Consider the following 13,294-nt stretch of genomic DNA (forward strand, 5'->3'; position numbering starts at 1 on the left):
TTGCCATTGTTTCATTATTAGGGAATCGATTAATCGGGATCCCTTCACGGTAGCATGCGATATACCGGTATACCGAATGAGATATACTATCGAATTAAAACATGTGGTCTTCCTGGTCTTCCTGCACGTGGACACAGCGTCTAACATGGGATTTTTGAACAGAATACATTGATGACGAAAATATAGAGTTACCCAATCTCGGTCTTACCAATTCTACCACTATTTTAAATTAAATTAATCTTTCTCCAGTAGAAACTGAAGATGTCTTGAAGTCCCTAACAGTTCACAAGGCCGTACTTCATGATGGTATAAGCAACAGAATTCTACTTGAGGTTTCTCATGAACCATCTTTTTCTCTTTGTGACCTTTTCAATGCCTCATTTCAACTTTCTACTGTGCCAGCCACGTGAAAGGAAGCCCATGTTAGTGCAATCTTCAGGAAAGATGATGCTACTTTTCTAAATACAATGTAACTATATCGTCCAACATATCTCTTAAACACTATTGAAAACGTTCTTGAACACCTCAATTTCAAGCATGTTTTAACCATCTTCATGATTCTTGCTTTTTACTCCTGTACAGCTAAATCAACTTGTTTTCATATACGATACTCTCTGTGAAGCGCTCGATAACGGTCTAGAAGTTTGTGCTGTCTTTTTCGATATAAGCAAGGCCTTTGACAAAGTCTGGCACAAGGGTTTACTATGTAAACTAAATTCGCAGGAATCACAGGTTCTCCTCACATGTGGTTTCAAGATTCTCTCTTACATAGACGTAAACGCGTTGTTCTGCCAGGAGTCAAATCTAACTGGCATTTCTCAAAGCTGAGTTTCACAGGGTTCAATTCTCGGACCTCTTCTTTTCCTTATCTTTTTCAATGACAAATTAGATAATGCATCAGCCTGATTGCTGATGATACAAGACTATATATCATAGTTCAGCAACCGGACATTGCGGCAAATCTGCTCCAAACAATTTCATCATGAGCAGAAAAATGGCTTGTAACATTCAATCCCTTCAAATCAGAAACCCGTGTAATTTCAAGAAAACAAAATTTTCAACTTCATTCTCCTCTTTGAATGTTTAACCAGATTGTTCCCGAGGTCTTTGAACATAAACATCTTGGCGTATTCCTGTCAAATGATTATTGATGTCATTCTCATATCAACTTCATTGTAGAAAAGAAGAGGGTATACATAATGCATAAATTGAAATTCTCACTTGACCGTCGTTCCCTTGAAACCATATATATTTCTCTCATAAGACCAATACTCGAATACGCAGACGTAGTGTAGGGCAATTGTACCAAGTATAATAGATCAACTCGACAAAATTCAAAATGAATGTGCTCACATTGTCTCCGGAGCTACCAAAGAAACAGGAAATTCCAGGTGCTCCATACACGACTACGAACCAAATGCAGTGAACTGAATCAACATCTTTACCTAAAAGATAATGTGGACAGGCTGAAACTAATTTCCACTTCTTTTTTGAATGCAGAATCTTTGTCGAAACGATCTTCTTAATAATTTGCGAAATTTCGTAATTGACTTGGACACTGTTCTATTTTGAAACATAGCCCTTTCTGATCAGAGTAACATGATTATGTTCACTCATGTACAGACATACATATCCAAATGTAAGAGATTCTTTTAGCAACCCCGAGACATTCCCATTTCTTCCCTCTTTCTCCTTTCTATTCTACGTTTAACTTGTTCTATCATTCAAAAATTCACTTTCAATTATTTCGCTAATAATACAGGAAAAAAACTAAGACAAAATTAACTTACTTAGTCTGATATCTCCTTGTCCACCATCATGAGGCATGCACGTCATAACTCAAAAGTTAAAAAAAACGTAAGTCGAAACTCAAAAGTGGCCCTCCACGGCTTCCATACCAACGACTAACAGTTTCTGAGTATTGTTTTTGAGTTTAAATGTTTATTACTTGATATCAAAAATAAATTCCATTTCGTACTCAGGTTTTTTACTTTTGCAGCGCAATTAAACTTGTATTTCACTACATTTATGGACCGATCAATAGCACAAACTATATTTCGGCCGATGATTTAGATGAGGTGGTATGTAATGATATTTATTATTACATGACTTCTTATATAAATCACCAGTTCATAGATTGTGGTATTAAATACGGGGCTCTTAAGTAAAAAAAATGGAAACAAAGCTATAATAATTATGGTAATGGTGATGATAAACTGTAATATGTATGTTGTTATGTATAATACTTGAGGTAAAACGTATTTACTAGTATCCATAATTTTAACATACCTGTTCAGAGAATTTATTCGCTCTGTAGTGGCAGATATATTTTTATATCCATTAAATCTGTGACTTTCGTCAACATAAGTTGCTTACAATGAGAAGTTGCGACATGCTTACACCACAAAAGATATTTAGAATTTGTAAGTTATAAAATGTTTCATTTCACCAAGTTCTCGCATTCAAGGATAATATACAAATAAGTGAATAAGCGTTGGCCTACGGATCGCGGGGTCGCGAGTTCGATCCCCGGGCGGGGCGTATGTTCTCCGTGACGATTTGATAAAAGACATTGTGTCTGAAATCATTCGTCCTCCACCTCTGATAATTCATGCAGGGAAGTTGGCAGTTACTTGCGGAGAACAGGTATTGTACTGGTACAGAATCAAGGAACACTGGTTAGGTTAACTGCCCACCGTTACATGACTGAAATACTGTTGACAAAAACGGCGTTAAACCCAAAACAAACAAACAAACAAAAGCCTTCACATCTGATGGAATGTTGATCACTGAAAAGTGTTCACAATAATGAAGTAGCGTTCATAGCTTCTAAATGAACAAAACTGAACAAAACTCAGTTTCTAGTGTTCACGGCACTCTGATTGTTACTAACTGTATTAATACACTTGCCATTGTTCACTCAATAACGCTAATAGCGATGTTCACAGCGCTGTGATAATTAAGCACTGAATATTGCTCACTACTGTTTTAGAATGCATGGTTTCAATCTGGTATTTTTTGAAAATAGATTTATTCTACTTAAAAATGTATTGTAAAAACGATTTCTCTTGTGTGGAGTAGTTTTTGATAGTTTTGTTTTTACTAATGCAGATTTTGTACACAAAATATATCATATATCGTGCAAGTTCAACAAATAATAACTGATTTTGTGTCATAGTGACAAGGACCTACTGCCAAACTGGCAAGTAACCACTGCAAAATGCAAGGAACCACTGCCAAATGACAAGAAACCACTGCCAAATGACAAGTAACAACTGCTAAATGACAAGTAACCACTGCAACATGACATGTTATCACAGCCGAATGACAAGTAACCATTACCAAATGATAAGTAACAACTGCCAAATGACATGACACCAATGCCAAATGAAAAGTAACCACTGCCAAATGACAAGTAACCACTGCAAAATGACAAGTAACAACTGCCAAATGACAAGTAACCACTGCCAAATGACAAGAAGCCAATGACAAGTAACCACTGCCAAAAGACAAGTAACCACTGCCAAATGACAAGTAACCGCTGCCAAATGACAAGTAACCACAGCAAATGACAAGTAACAACTGCAAAATGACAAGTAACCACTGCCAAATGACACGAAGCCAATGCCAAATGACAAGCAAACGCTGCCCAAATGACAAGAAACCAATGCCAAATGACAAGTAACCGCTGTCAAATGACAAGTAACCACTGCAAAATGACATCTTATCACAGCCAAATGACAAGTAACCACTGCCTTCTTCTTCTTCTTCTTGTCGTTCGCGACTACACTGTCAGACCAGTAGCCTCGGCGAAACTTGTGGTTTGCCGCAGATCTTCAATGCCTCAATACAGTTTCTGGTGGATTGAGGTATCTGTCGGCCAAGTCGGAGCTCGCTCCTGGTCATGCCGTTTACATCTCTGAAGTAAATGCTCCACAGTCTGATCTTCTTCACCACATGGACAAGTTGGCGATGGTTGCCAGTCTGTTTTCCTGTACATGTGGCATTGAGCTTGTTGTGCCCTGAGCGGAGCCTGACCATCATCACTTGTTCAGCCCGATCAAGGAGATGAAAGCATTTTTCTCCTTTCCTTGGCCTTGATGATGGTGACTTTCTCCTTGTAAGTCACAGGTTCTGTTGGTTGTTCTGACTGAACTCCCAGCTTAGCCAGTTTGTCTGCCTCTTCATTGCCTGCAATTCCACAATGGGATGGAATCTACTGAAGTGCTACTTTGAAGGTTATATCAGGCTCTGCTTTTCTCTGGCTAGCGCGGAGTTTTATTGTTGATCAGAGTTTCCCATGACAGACAGTGCATCTGTGAGAAAGACGACTGAGGAGCTTTCTTCTGCCGAGTCTTCAACCATTGAGACAGCCTTCATGAGTGCTTCAGTCTCTGCCTTGTAATTGCTGCAGTGTTTTCCTGTGGCTGCATATAGTGTTTCTCTTTGCCAGATGGGTATTGAATGAAAACTCCTGCTCCTCCATCTTTGACGGCGCATGTGGCTGATCTGTATAGACATGAGTTCATGATTCCGGAGGATAGTCTTCTTGATCATAGAAAGTGTGAGGCTCTTCCGAATGCCTTCATCCTCTTGCTTCCCGCGGTCAAGACGGGGAAACAGCAAGTCTCACAGTCACTGAGGACAGATCATTCGCTAGTGGGTTTATGTCTTACTACCTCCCTTTGGTATGCTTAGTTCAGTTTTAAACTCTCGGTTGAGTTTCTTTGCCTCATGTACGAAGCTACTACGTTTGACCCGATTCTTTGTGTACCCATCTAGCTTGGCTTTCATGGGATGGTCTTAAAAAGCCCTGAATTCTCTGCTTGAAGCAGACCTTTGCTTGTCTTCTGTCTTGTAACGGCTGTGTGCCTGTTGCTTCTCATGAAGGAGTTTGGGGTGTAGATTTGTAGCACTTTGTCATGATCCGCAATGCTTGGTTCTGAACCTTGTCTAAAGCCTGTTGGTTAATTTTGGCAGTAGTGGACCAGGCAGTTGAGCTATACTCTAAATGGGGTCTCACTGTTCCCTGATATACTGTCTTGAGTATTTGCTCATTCGCTCCCACGTTGTTCCAGAAAGTTTGCTCATCATGGCAAGCTTCCTAGGGCCTTCCCTTCTTGTTTGACTAATGTGGGGCTTCCAGGTTAGCCGTTTGTCAAAGGTCACTCCAAGGTATTTTGGCCTCGTCTGCTTCAATCAGCGGAGAAATTTCCCATCTTGATTTTACCCGCCCTCTGCTTTGACGACAGGGAGAATAGCGTGGTGGCGATTTATCTGTATTGATCGATACACACCAATCTTCAGCCCAAGCTGAAAGCTTGTTGATGGCTTCTTGCATCCTGTATTTTGGCTGTAGTGGCATTTTCTTCCTTACCCATAACACAGATCGTCAGTGTAGAGAGCAGCCTTAACTTTTTTCGTGTGCGACACCAGATCATTGATGAAAAGCAGAAGGGTGTAGGGGATAGGCCCGCCTTGTGGGACACCATGAGCAACAGGAACTTCCTACTGCTGGCATGTTCAAAAACTGACTCTTGTTCCTGTTGTGGAGGTATGACTTAATCCACCTCAGCTTGTGCCCTCCTACTCCAGCCCTCATCAGCCTGACGAGGAGTCCATCAGTCCAGACTTTGTCAACGCTCTCTGCAGAATAATCCATGCTGTAAGCACGACTTTCTGCTCTTGGAAGGCGTCCTCTATCTCTTGCGATAGATAAGTGGTCTTGTCCTCAGTGGAGCGGAATTGTCTGAAGCCAGCTTTTTGCTTTTGCGAATAGGTTGTTAGTCTCCTTGTCCCCCCTTTTTCAGGCTGCATTCACAATCTCTCATGGTCTTTCCAACACGGGCTGGTTAGACTGATTGGACGATAGCTTGCAGCCTTCTTTGGATCCTTCCTTTCTTGTGGATGGATCATGACTGCCTCTTTCCATATCTGTGGAAGCAGTCCTTGTGTCTAGTGTAGTTGTAAATTTCCCAAGGAGTTTGCAAATTGCTGTCGTGCCTAGATGGGTCAGCATTTCATTTGTGACTCCCATCTGGTCAGGAGACTTCTTTGTCTTCAAACTGCCTAAGAGCTGTCTGTAGCTCATGCAGTTTTAAGATTTCTGCTTCATGCATTCTGGTGTCACTTGGCTTGTCTGCCTTTCCCATTTTTTCTCTTCGGGCTTCCCTTTGCCGTTCCCTGTTGATGGTGATGTTGGAAACATCTTTGTAATTAGAGGCAAAAGTGTTTGCCGCATATTTACCCGTCAACAGTTCACCATTCTCTTCCAAAGTTACTGAGCCTCTTCCTGTTTCTTCATCGTTCAGCTTTCTCGTCAATCCCACAGCTTTTGACCATCTCGCTCTAGGTTGAGCGAGGCTGTTTTGTTTCCCCAGCTCTTCCTCTGTGTTTTCCCGTTTGTGCCTGAGGAATGGGCCTGGCTTGCTGAGAGAGAGGTTACTTTCTTGTGAGGATTGTTTTCTGCTTCCTCCCTGGCTTCTGATAACTTTGCCTGTAGATTCTCCAACTCATCACTCCAGTAGGGCTTATAGTCCTTTTTTGCTCCCTTGGAATGGCGCTGTAAGCACCCTTTAGTATATTTGGCGTTGAAGTCTTTGACAACCCGGTTGATGTCTCTACCTTCCACTCTGATGTCTTTACAGAGCTCATCACTCAGGCTTTGGTAAAAGGTCCACCTGCCATTCTTGTGTTCCATCTGGGGATGTTAGGTGAAGTAGAGGCTATATGGTCCTAGAAAGTTGGACTGGGCGTTTGGTCGCTACCTCCTAGTTTTTCGTAGATTTCCCCGCTTGACATGTCCATGTATGTCATCAGTACATAAAGCAAGATCGGGGGTTGATGTTGTTCGCCAGCTTCTGGAGTAAAAAGTTGGGGGATCATCTGGCTTTTTGATGAGGTTTAGCTTGTTATCATCTTGCCAGGTCTCCACTTCCTCTCCACGTTTATCCTGGTGGTCATATCCCCAGCTTTGTGGGGGGAACTGTTAAAGTCTCCTACAATGATGAACCTGGTTTCATCAGTTGTAACTTTGTCAAGGGACAGATCTTTGTCACCTGGAGAGTATATGTCAAAAAGTTTCAAATTGAACTCGTTCTTTCTGAGGCTCAGAACTTGGAACTCGGAGTCATCCATATGCGTGTTGGTCTGGACAGCGCTGTTTGTTTTTCCCTGACCAATGTCATGATGCCCCTTTTCGTCTGCAATTCTGTCACAGCGAAACATGGTATCCTCTGATTTGAGGATTTCTCTGGCTGTAGGTGAGTTTCTGAATGCAACAGACATTGATGTCTTTCTCATGGAGGATTGCTCAAGTTCAGCTTTCTTGTTGAAGACACCCTCCGCTTTCCCAATGCATCAGCCTGAAAGGTTGATGGGGATTGGTTCTTCCCCTTGGTATGTTCCTCCTTCTTTCTTTGCATGTTGTGGATTGAAGGAGGGACACCCAGGAGCTGTGGGTGGACTCTGTCGAGGCTCGAGCCGGCAATGAATCCCCCTGGAGGGACCTCAGAGATTCAGCACCACATTGTTGAATACCGGATGACTGTTTTAAGTCATAGCGATATTGCAGGGTTTTGCTGTGGTTTGTTAAGAGAGTGCCAATGGCCCAGCACCTCTGTCTTCAACTCTCTTTGTTCTTTCGGGATTACCTCACCCTTAGTTCCCGAGTTAAACCCTATCCTGGAACACAGGAGCTATTTGCCCCATAGCTGGGGGTCTGTTCATAGGCTCAGGGGTGTCCACACACCGGTGGGCCTGGCATGCCACATGTCTGGGGGCAGACCTCCTATGAGTTCCCTGCAGTTCTACCTGAGGCCGCAGAGTGCTAAGTTACCGTGTGGCGCCAACTGGGAGGCACGGCAAAAGGGCTTGTCTGCAGAGAGGCTATGTACTGGCAGGGAAGACTTAGGCACTCGGCTCCTTTCTCACCAGAAGGCTAGCCCGCGGTGGAGGCTGAAAGCGGAAGGTGACAAGCACACAACACACAGCACACCACACTTCACGCATAAGCAGACCAATGCCACACTGTCAAATGACAAGTAACCACTGCAAAATGACATGTTATCACAGTCAAATCATAAGTAACAGCTGTCAAATGACAAGTTACCACTGCAACTTGACAAGATACCACACCACTGTCCAAATGACAAGTTACCACTGCAAAATCACAAGTTACCACTGCAAAATGACAAGTTAACACTGCCAAATGACAAGCAACCGCTGCCAAATGACAAGTAACCACTGCAAATGACAAGTAACAACTGTCAAATGACAAATAAACATTGTAAAATGACATGTTATCACAGCAAAATGACAAGTAACCACTGCCAAATGACAAGTAACCACTGCCAAATGATAAGTAACCACAGCCCCATTGACAAGTAACCAAAGCAAAATGAAAAGTTACCACTGCAAACTGACAAGTAACCACTGCCAAAATGACAAGTTACCACTGCAATATGACAAGCAACCACTGCCAAATGACAAGTAACCGCTGCCAAATGACAAGTTACCACTGCAAAATGACATGTTATCACAGCCGGATGACAAGTAACCACTGCCAAAAGACAAGTAACCACTGCACATTTGACAAGTAACCACTGCAAAATGACATATTATCACAGCCGGATGACAAGTAACCACTGACAAATGACAAGTAACCACTGCCAAAATGACAAGTTACCACTGCAATATGACAAGAAACCACTGCCAAATGACAAGTAACCGCTGCCAAATGACAAGTTACCACTGCAAAATGACTTGTTATCACAGCCGGATGACAAGTAACCACTGCCAAATGACAAGTAACCACTGCCAAAATGATAAAGTAACCATTGCAAAATGACATGTTATCACAGCCAAATGACAAGTAACCACTGCAAAATGACATGTTATCACAGCCAAATGACAAGTAACCGCTGCCAAATGACAAGAAACCACTGCAAAATGACAGGCACCCACTGCAAAATGACAAGTAACCACTGCAAAATGACAAGTAACCACTGCCAAATGACAAGTAACCACTGCAAAAAATGACAAGTAACCACTGCAAAATGACATGTTATCACAGCAAAATGGCAAGTTACGACAACCAAATGACAAGAAACCACTGCAAAATGACAAGTAACCACAGCAAAATGTCAAGTAATCACTACCAAATAACAAGTTACCACTTCAAAATGACAAGTAACCACTGCAAAATGACATGTTATGACAGGCGGATGACTAGTAACCAATGCCAAATGACAAGTTACCACTGCCCAAATGACAAGTAACCACTGCAAAATGACTTGTTATCACAGCCAAATGACAAGTAACCACTGCCAAATGACAAGTAACCTCTGCAAAATGACATGTTATCACAGCCGGATGACAAGTAACCACTGCCAAATGACAAGTAACCACTGCCCAAATGACAAGTAACCACTGCAAAATGACATGTTATCACAGCCAAATGACAAGTAACCACAACCAAATGACAAGAAACCACTGCAAAATGCCAAGTAACCACTGCAAAATGACAAGTAACCACTACCAAATGACAAGTTACCACTGCAAAATGACAAGTACCCACTGCAAAATGACAAGTAACCACAGCCAAATGACATGTTTCCACTGCAAAATGCCATGTTATCACAGTCGAATGACAAGTACACACTACCAAATGACAAGAAAGCACTACCAAAATGACAGGTTACCACTGCAAAATGACGAGTAACGAATGCCAAATGACAAGTAACCACTGCAAAATGACAGGTTATCACAGCCGAATGACGAGTGGGACTGCAAAATGACAATTTACCGCTACCAAACGACAAGTAACCACTGCCAAATGACAAGTAACCACTGCAAAATGACTTGTTATCACAGCCGGATGACTAGTAACCACTGCCAAGTGACAAGTAAACACTGAGCAAATGACAAGTAACCACTGCAAAATGACTTGTTATCACAGCCAAATGACAAGTAACCGCTGCAAAATGACAAGTAACCACAGCAAAAGGACATGTTATCACAGCCAGATGACAAGTAACAACTGCCAAATGACAAGTAACCACTGCCCAAATGACAAGTAACCACTGCAAAATGACATGATATCACAGCCAAATGACAAGTAACCACAACCAAATGACAAGAAACCACTGCAAAATGACAAGTAACCACTGCAAAATGACAAGTAACCACTGCCAAATGACAAGTAACCACTGCAAAAAATGACAAGTAACCACTGCAAAATGACATGTTATCACAACAAAATGACAAGTAACCACAACCAAATGACAAGAAACCACTGCAAAATGACAAGTAACCACAGCAAAATGGCAAGTAATCACTACCAAATAACAAGTTACCACTTCAAAATGACAAGTAACCACTGCAAAATGACATGTTATGACAGGCGGATGACTAGTAACCAATGCCAAATGACAAGTAACAACTGCCCAAATGACAAGTTACCACTGCAAAATGACTTGTTATCACAGCCAAATGACAAGTAACCACTGCCAAATGACAAGTAACCTCTGCAAAATGACATGTTATCACAGCCGGATGACAAGTAACCCTGCCAAATGACAAGTAACCACTGCCCCAAATGAAAGTAACCACTGCAAAAATGAATGTTATCACAGCCAAATGCAAGGGAACCACAACCAAAGACAAGAAACCAAATGCAAATGGGCCCAAGTAAAATACGCAAAATGACAAGTAACCACTACCAAATGACAAGTTACCACTGCAAAATGACAAGTACCCACTGCAAAATGACAAGTAACCACTGAAAAATGACATGTTACCACTGCAAAATGCCATGTTATCACAGTCGAATGACAAGTACCCACTACCAAATGACAAGAAAGCACTACCAAAATGACAAGTTACCACTGCAAAATGACGAGTAACGAATGCCAAATGACAAGTAACCACTGCAAAATGACAGGTTATCACAGCCGAATGACGAGTGGGACTGCAAAATGACAATTTACCGCTACCAAACGACAAGTAACCACTGCAAAATGACAAGTAACCACTGCAAAATGACTTGTTATCACAGCCGGATGACTAGTAACCACTGCCAAGTGACAAGTAACCACTGAGCAAATGGCAAGTAACCACTGCAAAATGACTTGTTATCACAGCCAAATGACAAGTAACCGCTGCAAAATGACAAGTAACCACAGCAAAATGACATGTTATCACAGCCGGATGACAAGTAACAACTGCCAAATGACAAGTAACCACTGCCCAAATGACAAGTAACCACTGCAAAATGACATGCTATCACAGCCAAATGACAAGTAACCACAACCAAATGACAAGAAACCCCTGCAAAATGACAAGTAACCACTGCAAAATGACAAGTAACCACTACCAAATGACAAGTTACCACTGCAAAATGACAAGTTACCACTGCAAAATGATAAGTAAACACTGCCAAATGATAAGTAACCGCTCCAAAATGACAAGTAACCACTGCAAATGACAAGTAACCACTATCAAATGACAAATATACATTGCAAAATGACATGTTATCACAGCAAAATGACAAGTAACCATTGCCAAATGACAAGTAACCACTGCCAAATGACAAGTAACCACAGCCCCAGTGACAAGTTACCACTGCAAAATGACAAGTTACCACTGCAAACTGACAAGTAACCACTGCCAAATGACAAGTATCCGCTGCCAAATGAAAGGCAACCACTGCAAAATGAGATGTTTTCACAGCCGGATGACATGTAACCACTGCCAAATGACAAGTAACCACTGCCCAAATGACAAGTTACTACTGCAAAATGACAAGGTACCACTGCCAAATGACAAGTAATCACTGCAAAATGACAAGCAACCACTGCAAAATGACGTGTTATCACAGCCAGATGACTAGTAACCACTGGCAAATGACAAGTAACCACTGCCAAAATGACAAGTAACCACTGCAAAATGACATGTTATCACAGCAGGATGACAAGTAACCACAGCCAAATGACAAGTAACCACTGCCCAAATGACAAGTAACCATTGCAAAATGACATGTTATCACAGTCAAATGACAAGTAACTGCTTCCAAATGACAAGAAACCACTGCAAAATGACAAGAACCCACTCCAAAATGACAAGTAACCACTGCCAAATGACAAGTATCCACTGCCAAATGACAAGTAACCACAGCCCAAATGACAAGTAACCACTGCAAAATGACAGGTTATCACAGCAAAATGACAAGTAACCACAACCAAATGACAAGAAACCATTGCAAAATGACAAGTATCCGCAGCCAAATGACAAGTAACCGCTGCCAAATGACAAGTAACCTCTGCAAAATGACATGTTATCACAGCCGGATGACAAGTAACCACTGCCAAATGACAAGTAACCAATGCCCAAATGACAAGTAACCACTGCAAAATGACATGTTATCACAGCCAAATGACAAGTAACCACAACCAAATGACAAGAAACCTCTGCAAAATGCCAAGTAACCACAGCAAAATGACAAGTAACCACTACCAAATGACAAGTTACCACTGCAAAATGACAAGTACCCACTGCAAAATGACAAGTAACCACTGCCAAATGACATGTTACAACTGCAAAATGCCATGTTATCACAGTAGAATGACAAGTACCCACTACCAAATGACAAGAAAGCACTACCAAAATGACAAGTTACCACTGCAAAATGACGAGTAACGAATGCCAAATGACAAGTAACCACTGCAAAATGACAGGTTATCACAGCCGAATGACGAGTGGGACTGCAAAAACCACTGCTAAATGACAAGTATCCACTGCCAAATGACAAGTAACCACAGCCCAAATGACAAGTAACAACTGCAAAATGACATGTTATCACAGCAAAATGAAAAGTAACCACAACCAAATGACAAGAAACCACTGCCAAAATGACAAGTATCCACTGCAAAATGGCAAGTAACCACCACCAAATGACAAGTTACCACTGCCAAATGACAAGTAACCACTGCAAAATGACATGTTATGACAGCCAGATGACTAGTAACTACTGCCAAATGACAAGTAACCACTGCCCAAATGACAAGTAACCACTGCAAAATGACTGGTTATCACAGGCAAATGACAAGTAACCGCTGCCAAATGACAAGTAACCACTGCAAAATGACACAGCCGGGTGACAAGTAACCACTGCCAAATGACAAGTTACCACTGCCCAAATGACAAGTAACCACTGCAAAATGACATGTTATCACAGCCAAATGACAAGTAACCACTACCAAATGACAAGAAACCACTGCAAAATGACAAGTAACCA

The sequence above is a fragment of the Mercenaria mercenaria genome, chromosome 12, assembly GCF_021730395.1.
Source record: "Mercenaria mercenaria strain notata chromosome 12, MADL_Memer_1, whole genome shotgun sequence".
In the NCBI taxonomy this organism is placed as follows: Eukaryota; Metazoa; Mollusca; class Bivalvia; order Venerida; family Veneridae; genus Mercenaria; species Mercenaria mercenaria.